Source organism: Hypanus sabinus, chromosome 7, assembly GCF_030144855.1.
Source record: "Hypanus sabinus isolate sHypSab1 chromosome 7, sHypSab1.hap1, whole genome shotgun sequence".
NCBI classification, from domain to species: domain Eukaryota; kingdom Metazoa; phylum Chordata; class Chondrichthyes; order Myliobatiformes; family Dasyatidae; genus Hypanus; species Hypanus sabinus.
This window is the reverse complement of record NC_082712.1, coordinates 162,853,587-162,866,331: the sequence shown is the minus strand read 5'-3', so window position 1 is coordinate 162,866,331 and position 12,745 is coordinate 162,853,587. Positions and strand designations below refer to the sequence as shown.

The 12,745-nt window shown below is 41.5% G+C and overlaps 1 protein-coding gene across 1 annotated transcript in view; it reads left to right on the top strand.

The window, feature by feature from the left end:
• The window catches only part of LOC132397564 (protein kinase C-binding protein NELL1-like), a 943,441-nt gene that overhangs the window by 282,556 nt on the left and 648,140 nt on the right, over positions 1–12,745 (top strand). The gene's annotated exons all lie outside the window — the stretch shown is intronic.

Here is a 12,745-nt window from a genome sequence, read left to right as displayed (position 1 = left end):
TGAGGCATGCTTGACTGAGTATCGAGTTATTTTCAGGTAGTCTAAAATTTTCTGAAAGTATTTAATCACAGTATTAATAAAAAAGCTGGTGTAAGATAAGTACTTATTCAAAAGGTTTTTTTTAAAAGATAATTTAATCACAGTGAAAGGTACATAACCAAAATCCACCATTTCTGATGCAATAATGAAGGGTGTTTTGGGAAATGTAACTGGGATATTTGTGTGGATCTGATAATAAAAAGATAATGAAAGATTTATACTCGTAACACTGCTCTATTTTGACCAGGCCGGCTTCTACAATGTGGGCCTCCTCGAAATACTCCACTTTCCTCCCAAAATTCTAAAAACATGGGTTAGAGTTAGTAAGTTGTGGGCATGCTACGTTCACACCAGAAGCATGGTGATACTTGCGGGCTGTGCACAGCATATTGGACTGTGTTTGCCATTGATGCAAAATGGCACATTCAACTGTGTGTTTCGACGTTTCAATGTATGTGTATCAAGTTATAGCTAATCTATAAATCAGAGCAGGCATTTCAGTTAACCAACTGAGTGCATCTTTCTTAGGGTGGCACGCTAGTGTAGTGGTTAGCACAATGCTTTATGGTGCAGGTGACCGGGGTTCAATTCCCACCATTGGCTGTAAAGAGTTAGTATGTTCTCCTGGGTTTCCTCCCATAGTCCAAAGGCGTACCAGTCAATAGGTTATTGGACACTGTAAATTGTGATTAGGCCGGGATTAAATCGAGGGACCGCTGGGTGGCGCAGCTTTGAGGGCCAGAAGGGCCTCTTCTGTGCTGTGTCTCAATTTAAAAAAACTTCCTGGCCTCCGTAATGAAATATTATGAATATGTCCTGGGGAAGCTTCACATGGAAGGAGAGTCAGGAATTTAATTGCTGGCATTCAGAATATTGCAGCTGACTTCTATATAACAGTTCCAATATTATGTACAATGGTCAGCATGGTCATTCAAAAACTGGAGGAATAATGCAACGTTATTGATTCCCCTTTTATATTTCAGTCCAGACATTTTGTTGTTTACAGTTGAAAAAAACTGTTGCCTAGAAATTCATTGATGTAAGTGGGATGAACTATGGGGAGAGAGTACAATTCACTGATTCTACGCTACTTCAGATATATTGTAACTGCTCAGGGATGAAATTCTAGGGAGAGGAACATTGTGGATATTTATCTGCATTGATGCTGAACAATTCCAGCACTTGGATTTCCAGCCTCAACAAATTTTGCTCCAATTAATCAGTAGGTTTTCGCAAAAGAAATGAAATGAGGCATTTTATGTTTAACGAAACCCATAACACATTCTGTTGAACTCCAAAGCCTGCACATAAGAATGCGCTTACATCATCATGTCAGACCAGCTTCTTAGAGTGAAGCCCCAGCTCGATGTCAGTGGTTGTGAATCGTGTACATTTCCACCAATTACGTCACCCTACACAGCAGCCTCCCACCCCCCACACACCACCCCCACCCTGCCCCAGCCCCCACCTCCAGAATACACTAAGACCAACATTGTAAGCCTGGCTGCAGCTTCAATGGGCCACCGAGCCGCAGGTCCTGTGTTCCAAGGGTCTAACACAGGACCTCGTCCAGAGGCACACTGACATGCTCATGGTCATGGCCTGATGCCAGGGACATGGCAGTGGAATACTCCAAATCTTGGTGGGCTGTCTTAGAGCAACCTATCAAAATATATTCAGGTTTACCCCTCTTAAAAAGTATTTTCTTCACTTTCCACAATGCAACCGTGCATTGTAAGGGGGCCTCAGGGGAAGTTGGTTTGCATCATCACGGACGAAAACAAACGAGCTGAACGGAGGTCAATGAGAGCCCAGAAGTGCTGTACACCATGATGGGAGATAGGTGAAAAGGAATCAAATTTACCAAGGAGGGTGGAATGCTGTTGAGACGCCAACCAGGCGGTTTTGGCACCAAGATTGAAATCACAAGGCACTTGTAATGGCTGCCAGTATACCAGCTCAGTCGCGGATGACAGCAGGTCCTCTGTTCGTGCTGTTTTGAGCCCCTGCAGGACCCATTGGAGGTGATAATGTTAACACTTAGCAGTCAAGGAAGCCCTCAGAGCAGCCATTAAGGAGCAGTGAAACCACGCGCATAGGCCATTGGACTGGATGACCTAATGCCAATGCCAATGGGCCATCACAGTCTGAAATGAATAGGGGACCGCAGTCAGAGGAAAAATCGGACGGGGTGTCAAACTGAGCAACACACGTGCTGATGAATGCCCGAGCCATGCCTGCGGCCACTGCTGATATTTAGAGGGATGACCCATCTGACCACCTGGTGGTACAGACCATCGTGGTATGAAGATGTGTGAAACTGAGGGGGGTGGGGTGGGGGTAGAGAACCAACAAGGTCCACATTGATATCATCAAACTATCGCTCAGGGACCTGAAAAGGTGCCAATGGCACCTGAACATGATGGTTAGTTTTTGCCCACTGGCTCTCCACACAGCCTGCAGTCCAATGACACACGTCCTCTCTGAGTGGGTGCCAAACAAACTTGACTGCAGCTAGTTTCTGTGAGGCCTTCTGGCCTGGCTGAGAGAGTCAAAAACAGTCATTCTGCAGTTTGCATGATGGGACGAGGGTGACTAGTTGTGACATCGCACAGGAGAGAAACCGCAGCTTCCCTGAGCTTAATGAATGTTAGCCAACCACAGGCCCGTGACTACTGTTTGGTAAGCCTGGACCTCTGGGTCAGTACCTTAGTCAGCTGCCTATGTGCTTAGGCATAGTCACCCCCTAAATGTACGGCCTCAACGGCTGGCTGTGAGAGGCAATCAGCCGTGGCATTATTTATCCCCTTGATATGTTGTATGTCCACTGTGAACTTGATATTTAGGCTGGGACATTGCTGCCCTGCAGACCAAGGGTCTGATATTTTGGCCACTGGATGCACAAGGGGTCTGTGGTCAGTGAACGCTGTGAAATGGTGACCCTCTAGACAAATTGAAAATGGCAGACATCCAACCGGAGACCAAGAAACTCATGGTCAGATGTGCTTTACTTCCTTTCAGGGGATGCTGCTGCCACTTGAAGAAGGCGAGTGGCTGCCACACGCCTCCGACCAATTGTTCAGTGCACAGCACCCACAGCCTAGTCTGAGGCGGCAGTAGTAATAACTATTGGTGCATTGGAGGAGCAAGTGCACCAGTAGGGTTGCATTAGAAAGAGATTGTTTGGTATCACCAAGTGTGTTGGTCATATCTGCTGACCAGTCAAAACACTTAATTATTGGTATTGCCTTTAAGCGCACTATACGTGGGGAGCATAAGTTGAACAGCTTGAAGAATGAGGAGGTGAGAGAAATCCATCATACCTAAAAAATCCTGTAGTGTTTTAGTAGTGTGAGGCGGTGGGAAATCCATAATAGCAGCTACTTTTGATGGGAGCGGTTAAGCATCTTCTGCGAAGAGGTGATGGCTAAGGAAGTCAATGGTTGACACCCCAAAATGGCATTTAGCAAGGTTAGTAATCAACCCAACCCATGTTGACTTACGTGTCTCAAAAAGTGTGTGATGAGATGCGTGTTCATATTTGCATGCACTGGTGACAAATATGCCATCTAGGAAAACTAAAAGAAAATCTAAGTCTTTTAATATAGAGTCCATCAAACACTGGAAAAACTGTGCTGCATTTTACAGTTCAAACAGCATGCGCAGAAACTCAAAGAGGCCAAACGGGGTAATTGCAGACGTTTTGGGAATGCCCTCTCAGCACACAGGCACCTGAAGGTAGCCCTTAACTAGATCAACTTTGGGAAAAATTAACTTTCCAGCTAACTGTACTGAAAAATCTTGGATGTGTGGGACTGGATAACAATCAGGAGTGGTGACCTTGTTAAGTCGTTGGTCACCCCCACATGGGTGACAATGATTGAGAGTGGAGAAGGCGTAAAGTGGTGTGGTGAGACTGGGACCAGTAAGCCCATCATTGAGTACACTTACATGGAGTGCTGCCACAAGAAAGCAGCATCCATCATCAAAGAACCCCCCGGCAAACATCTAGGCCATGTCCTCTTCTCGCTACTACCATCAAGCAAGAGGTTCAGAAATGTTTGGTTCCACAGCCTGTGTCATTATCAATATCACCCTACAACAATCAGGCTCCTGAACTGGTTTGAATAACTTCAAGCAGCGCTACTCTGAGTTGGTTCCATCACCTACAAGGGCTCTTTACATCTGACGCTCTCAGTATTGTTTTTATTTGCATTGTTTGTCTTCTTTTGCACATTAGTCATTTGTCAATCTTTGCCTATCTGTAACTTTTTGCAAAATTCGAGTAAAAATATTTTTCTTGTAAAGGCCTGCAATCAAATTAATCTAATTAACCTCAAGGCAGCATATAGTGGCATTCATACTTTGATAATAAATTTACTTTGAGCTTTTATAGGTGGATTGAGGGGGAAGGCGAAGGATGAACAGTGTTGCCAGTTGGGAATGAAGTGTGAAGTTTGGAGACAGAGGCGGGTGACAGAGGGGTAGAATCAGACAAGGAAAATAAAAAGAAAAGCTGGCAAATGTGGGGAGAGCGGAGGTTAAAGATGGAGTTAGAGAGTGGAGGGTGAAAAGCAGGGCCATAAAAACCACAATTGCTGGAATCTGATAAGCAAGAAGAATTATTAATGGGAACTATGACGATGGAGATGAAAAACAGGTGGAATGAAATATGTGAGGGGAGCCAGTGGATGAAGTGTGAGGATAACAGGACAATGGAACCAGGACAGGCAAGGAGAAGGGAGACTGTAAATACCGTTGAATGCAGCCAGTGGGGAATCTTCTCCTTATCTTCATAAGAGTGAGCATTGAATGCATAATGGAAAAAAACAATTGCAGTTTCTGATAAACTGTAAAGCAATAAAAATCCCAACTGCGAATTTTAAGAATGTTCTTGAATGATAATATCTTCTATTTTTTCACCTTCCAATTATTTATTTTCTTGGCCTGAAGGCATGGAGTCTGGCTGGATAAGAACCTAAAAGCCACTCAAGCTTCTTCTAAGGCCAATTTAACATTCACCTGCATGATATTCTAAGTGGGGCAGGGAGTGTTGGCAGTATATGAGCAGCATGAGGAAGCCTTGAAGTGCACACTTGTCCACTTGCACTTTGCAGTGAGAGAAAATAGGAGGGAGGATCCTCAATTCATTTCTTTCCTCTCTTGAAACACAATTATGTTTATCCTGCTGAAAAGAGCTCAGCTGCTGTTTGAAATTTGAATCTGCATTAACGCAGATCCCTACAAAAAGCATTGCCTTAAAGCAAAGGTTAAACAGTGAAGGCTGATTTATACATTGCATCTATGCCGTAGGTACCGTGTACCCTATGCCATAGGGTAACGTGCACCTCTCCAGAAAAGTTACTCATGCGTCGCGGCTTTGCAGACCACAACAACTGTGATTCGTCTGCTTGGTAGCATCGCATCTCCTCCTACGTATTTCCATTTGCTTCTTCTCCGCCATGTCTGTAGGCTGTGCATATACCGATGCGAAATAGATGAACCAAATCGTCAAATCTACCTGGCGACATGCGAAGATGTTTGAAATGCATTTCCTCGTCCACGTCTCTCACAAAGAAGCTCAGCACGGTGGCATAGAAATCCCACTGCCATCTAGCAGTTTGGCGCACCCCAACACATACTCGCTACAGTGTAGAGTGACGCAGAAGTGAAAATCAGGAATATGGCATAAGCTACGGCATAGCCCGTACGCACAAGTATAAATCAGCCTTGAGTCTGCAACCCGCTCTGTCTGGGGTTAACAGGATGCTGTTGCCTGTGAAGAATTTGCCTTAGCTGTTTAGATTTGGAGTTACATAAAGCACCGTAACGGGCTCTTCTGGCCCAAGGAGCCTGCGCAACCCAATTAAACACAAGTGACCAATTAACATAGAAACCCATGCATCCTTGGAACGTGGAAGGAAATGGGAGGAAACCCATGTGGTCTTGGGGAGAACATATAAACTCTTTACAGGCAGCAGCAGAAGTTAAACCTGGTCGCTGATGCTGTAAATAGCAATTTGCAAACCACTACGACACTGTGCCGCCCCATGAGGTCCAAGAGTCGACTCTAATCTACATTTTCGATCTTGCAGCCCATTTTGTAATTTGAAACAAAGAATAAAATGCTTCAATTGGTTAAAGAAACTAATTGTTAACAAATGATTATGTGGAAAGTACCATCTGTTAGAAGCCCAGCAGCTGGCTATTAAGGTTTTGTGGATCATATATTATATGATCTGGTTTAAATTGGAAACCATCAGCAGTAATGGAAGGAAAGTAGAAGAACTAATGGATAATAAGCACTCACACTGTGGAAATTCACTTCGCAAACAACAGATGAATGAATGCAAATTGGGTTTGAGATATCGTTTTAGATATTGATGAAATACCAATGGAAGAAAACAATTGGCATTATAAATATTGAAATTCAGTTCATAGTTAATGATAGATTGTAATATTCCTGCTGAAGATTGGAACATGGGTCTCCAGCCCAACTTCATTTAACCCTATCAGATGACACTTTGATATAATTCCAGGGTTAACAACTGTTCATAGGTAATAATGTCAATATGCACCTGCCAAGAAAATACTGGCTTTGGTTCACTCTGTTGGAACGATACCATGAGATAAATGCAATGCCAATATTGTCAGGCTTAGTGAGAAGAGAAATATCTTAAAACCACTTAAAGCCCTATTACTTATAATTCAGGGTATTAGAGCAAATGAAATGCACAGTAATTAGAGAAGAGATGATAGAGATATTCATTAGAACATAATTTATTTTGCTGTATTTTGTTCCTATATTTTCTTAATTTTTGTCTTTGAGAATTACCTGAAAGTCGACAAGCCTGGATAAAAAGAGAGAGGTTTTAAAAAAAGATGGGCCACTTGGAGTCAGACCTTTGCAAATACTTGTATCTATATTTTTAACAGGAAGGACAGGTCACTTGAAATGGCTGGATTCAAAATTGAGTCCCGAGGCTACAACATGCTCAAAAGAAGGTGAAGTGCTGATCCTTGAGTTTATGTTGGCCTTTGCTGGAGAAGGGTTGGAGGTCAGAGATCAGATTCAGTGTGCACAGAGAATTGAAGTGACGTGAAGATCGGGGTATTATCTGATAGAATGGAGATCTGCAATATTAGCTTCATGCAGTTAGCACCACACTTCGACCATTCTGTAGGTGATTCCATCTTAGAAAAGTGAAACATAGAAGAAAGTAATCAAGCTCATTATGTACAAATTGTTCAAAAAGGAACTATTCTGCCTAATTTCACCTCCCTTAACTTACAGGACATTGTGCTTGATCTTCTGCTAATCGCCTTCAAGATGTCCCATGATTATTGGCTCTTAGCTACGCGTAATAAATCTTTTCCAATCATCCTGTCTGAGGCATTCTTAAATGGTAGAGCTTTAGACCATAAGATAAGAACATAATATATTGGAGCAGAAGTAGGCTATTTAGCCTATTGAGTCTGCGGCACCATGGCTGAATCATGTCCCTCTGTAAGACTTTAGGGTAAAGGAAGAGAATCTTTCTACATAGCTTAAGGAAAATAATCTCAGTATAGCTATTATATTCTTACATCAAACTTCTCCATCCCTCAAACTGTCTGATTTGCTACTGAACCTTCTCCAGTGCTATCATGCCTTTCTGAAATGGCATGACGAGAATTGGTTCATAAGGTATTGTACCTGTACAATCCAGAGAGTATTTCAGATAACATTCCATCATGGTACTTTGAAAATTTGAAATAATTTTTTAAAAACTGACTAGAATTAACATTCTGTTGCTGGTGAAAGATGCCTTGGTTGTCAAGAAAAGAAATCCAAATGAATTTGGATTGAGTAGTAGGAAGAGAACCCACTTTACATAGTTTGGCCTTGGTTTGACTCTGTCCCACACCAATGTACTTGTCTTTTGAGATGATTTATGAATATGTTTATTTAGCAAATAGCCATATTTTTAGATTCTCATTCTCATTCTGGTTAATGAATGTGCATTTAAACAAAAATTAGTGATCCATACATCCCATCAATTTAACGAATTTGTGTCTCAACTCAGAGCAGCTCCAGCACATTACAGTTAATTTGCTAAGAGCATGGAAACCTTGTAGGGAACATGAACATTTTGGATATCCATTCAGGTTTGTGGCATAGGAAAAATAAGGGTTTTGGCTTTGGAGATGAAATACGTAAAGTGGTAATGGAACTCATGAAAATGAAATTGATGTAAGTGCAGTTGGCTAGTGCTCTGGTACCATCATGTTCTGTGTTTCACAATCTGAAAGTGCGATTGAAAGATATATAATACTGTGGTTCATTGAGTCGTGTAATTATAAACCTATTCACTTGTTTTGTTTAATTCATATTCAATTATTTCAACAATGTCCATGGTTACAATTTAAGACCTGGATCAGAGTTCACTAATTTAATTAGCTTGGAATGAGCACCTGCATTCTGTCACTTGAACCTTGACTTCATTCACCAACCATGGTAATAAAAGTGCAAAGCTCATGCCCCTATAGAGCAGAAGGTATCCATTCAATCAGGATTAGTGAATACCATTGTGTCCAAGTCAAATAAAACTGTTTTCAAGTAAGAATTTTACATAACAAATGGAACTTCTAATCTCTCATGATGTGAAAACCAGTTGATATGATTTGGCATTTAAGTTATTCAGTGATCATTCCATTGTTTTGTCAAATAATTGTTTGCTGGGTTATTCTGTGGCTCAAGTTGTCTGTCTAGTTGCATTCACCCTGCAGTTTCTTTTTTGTTTTTTTATCTGTGTGTGAAATGAAAATGGTTGGTGAGGGCAACATTTCTGCACATCCATAATCAAGAACATGGTGGGTGAACAAGTTTCTTGAATCACTGCAGTCCTGATGTAAGTCCCACAGAGCTATTGGGTGGACAGTTTCAGGATTCATAACCAGCAACTAAGAAGGAATACGAGGTACTTTCAGGTCATGATGGAGTGCATCTGGTACAAGAAGATTGTGAGGTTCTCATGCACCTTCTGCACTTCTTTGTTAAATATTTCCCAAAAGAATAAAACAAAGTCACTTAACCTCACAGTGGATTGTTTTCCACTGAGGCTGAGTGAGACTAAAATGAGAGGTTATGGGTTAAAGGTGAAAGGTGAAATATTTATGCAGACCATGAGAGGGAATTTCTTTCCGCAGAGAGTGACTAGTGTGTGGAATGAGCTTCCAACAGCAGCAGTGGATGTGGATTTGATTTCAATATTTTATAGTATTTTGGATAAGTACGGGGATGGGAGGGGTATGGAAGGCTATAGTCCAGGTGCAGGTTGATGGAACTAGGCAGAATGATAGTTTGCCACAGACTAAATGGGGCAAAGGGCCTGTTTCTGTGCTTCAGTGCTCTATGACTCTATGACTTGAACAAGGAATTCTGAATACTAACCTTATTTCTAGTGACATCTAACTTGTCTGAAAGAAACCAGATTGCTTTTTCATTGTGAATCTGGGCATATGGGAACTGTGGATTGCAGTTTTCACCACTGGCATGCAGTTCTGCCTTTACAACAGTGACAACATTTCAAAAAGCACTTGGGGACATGTTGAAGTTGTGAAAGGCTCAATATAAATAAACATTTTTCTTATCACCGCAGGTTCTTTAGAGGTGTGCTATGTGCTGGACGAGGCTTGTAACTAAAGATGGAAGTTTTGGTATTCTTAGTCTGGCTTTGGACTAAATAAAAACTAACCAGCCATCGCAATTGTGCATCATTTCCACAGCTTGTGTTCCAGCATTAATTTATTATGATTCACTCACTTATAAACCAGCACCACCAGTGAAAACACAAGAGTGTTTCTTTCAAACTGCTATTGGATCATTCCTCAAGTCTGTTGAGCAGAACTGACCAAGTTATTCGGTAAAAAAGCACTCCACAGCTGAAAATCTGCAGAAGCATTAGAGCTGGCTGCTGTATCTATCATGTTTCTTGTAGTTAATGGTCAGAAGATGGATCAGAAGTACAACATATATTCACAATCTCATATGGCCTCTAGCTAAACTACAACTTCTAAGACTCTGAATCTTCTCTAGCAGTGCAATCTGAACTGATCTGCTACTTGTCGAGAATAATATTCCCCAAACTTGTGATATTCCATGTTCTCTGAACCACTGATGGGCAGGTGAAAGTTAAGGAATGACGAAGGATCATACTCCTTCAGTTCTCATCAGCACACTTGGGTCTGAAAGTTGCCTTGTGCATTCCCAAAATGAAGTGCCCTTTCCTAATCTTATCTGGCACTAGTTACTGGTTAGAGATGCAAGAAGCGAATCAGAGGATCTCTAAGTTGGTTAAAGAAACATAAGACTTTTCTAATGAGAAGGCTTTGGGTTACAGAGTGACATAGTTTTAGTTACAGAATATGTAGATATTTTGCAAGGAGATGCACTGAACTGGGAATGTCGTGTTGTCATTTCCTTTTGCATTCATTGGCAAGACCTTTATTTAATACTTATCTTTATTTATTATGTCAAGCTATTAAAAAAGAGTCTGGTTTTCCTTTATGACTTATTATGGGGAAATAATAATTCAAATTCTAACCTTCTCAAAGCAAAAACAGGTATTTTGGGCCATTATGTCTCTGCTGACCATCATCCCTATCCATACTAATCCCACTTGCCAGCACTTCTAAGTTTTCCTCATCCACCAAAAGCTCCTTAAATGTTGTTACCATACCTACCTCCAACTCCTATGCTGGCAGCTTATTCAAGATTCTAAGCTTTCCCTTCTTGAAAACAGGCCCTTCAAAATACCAAAACTTTGTGTGAAAAATTTACCCCTCAGACTATCTTTAAATCACCTCTTTCTCAATTCAACCCTATGCCTTCCAGCTTTAGACACTTCTGCCCCAGGAATCAGGCATTGTTAATGTTTCTATCTTGATTTGATATGCTTCTACCATGTCACTTCTCTGCCTCCTTTTCTCCAGGGGGAAAGACCTATCCAATCTCTCCTTATAACTCAAGCCATGAAATCCAGTCTTGCAATAACTCAAGCTCTCCACTTTTCCCCTGCCTTCAGAAGAAATTAAGAAATGCATGTATTATAGACTCGTATATCTGTGTCAAGTTTGAAAGAAGTTGCATTACTGATTGCTCTGTTGTCTGAATTTTGAAAGGAGAAAGACAGCTCCATTATTTAATTCATTAAAAATGCATGGACCACTTAAAGCTGTGATTGACAGCAATGAACCCAGGAAGTAATCTGTGATAAAAATAAGTTCTGAACATGGTTACTTGGAGAATGCTTCAGGAGATGATACAAGTGATTGTGCAGATACTGGAAATCTTGAAAAATGCCCACAAAATGCTGGACAAACTCAGCAGGTCAGGCTGCTTCAGTTGCGGGTAATAAACAGTCAGACATGCAGATGTCTTGGCATTGGTTGAGTTGCAAATCAGTCTACCTTGGCACCTTGGCTAAGCTGATCTGGCTCTTTTGTCAGGCCAATTAACTGACCAAGCATACTCTGGGATTGATATATCGATGACATCCAGGACAAGTCACTTGCATTAAATACAGGCTTTTACACAGCTGGAACATCGATCAATTTGTTTTATAGATCACATAAAGTAGGTGAGGTTGCTGAGTTAAATTGAACATTTAATGATCGATTGAATTAATTAGAACTCGGTTAAAAATTCACATTGGCCTCTCTGTCATCATAACCAATGGATACACAAAGGTTCTTTCTCACTGGTCATCTATTCTATCTATGCTACTCATTATTTTGAATACTGAAGCCTCTGCTGATCAGTGTCAATTGTGGATGTTGCTCAAGTCAGGGCAGTACAATACGGAGAACAAAATGGTGCCCATGTAGCAAGCTCCCCCTCTCCATGCATCTCATGATCCTAAAGGAACGGCAGAGACCGATACAGTTTGACACCAGCAACATTACGGGAGTTGTCAGCCAGTGTTGAACTCAATGTAGGACTGCCTTAGGGACTCCAGCTCTACAGTTTTGCTTGGGGTTTACTCCCAAAGCCTTCCCCATGAGTGGGTATAGCTGCAAGGCAGTGGAGGTTTGAGATCTGAATTTTCCTTCTTCCAGATGAGCTGCCAGCCACAGCGGATGAGCTTCATCTGCCCAATGTCTTTATATTTTATGTACCTCTTCCACATTATTTTTATCCTCCTTTGGTCAATGGACCAAATGACGCAAGCCCTTGAATCTAGCTTCACATATAGTACTTCTCTGAATTGTGGATAGCTTAGTACCATTGCATTTTCTGTTCATCTTTCCCCACCTCCCCACACTATGTGTCCCTTCATACTTGGGCAGGCATACTCCAATGTCCTTCATTATATAAAAGACAGTAGAATAAGCTGTGAGTGATATTTCAATGCACTCGATTCGTTATATTGAAGAGCTGGGTGAACTCTTACAGAAAGAGCTGCTTCCATGACACTCTGCTCATTTGTGACGATTCCTGCTTACTAGCACCAAATGTCATGACCTTTGTTATAGAAACTAAAAGGGCGGAGTTACTCAGACAGCCAATATAAATGCTAGGTAAGTCAAGTGATGCACCATCAATAACTCTCGGAGACTGGAAGTGAATGATAGGCTTTTATTAGTAGCAAAAGGGAGCATGACATCTCAGAGACTGAGGGAGGAGCAGTGCCCCAATCGCCTTTAGACAGGGGTCTGTGGGAGG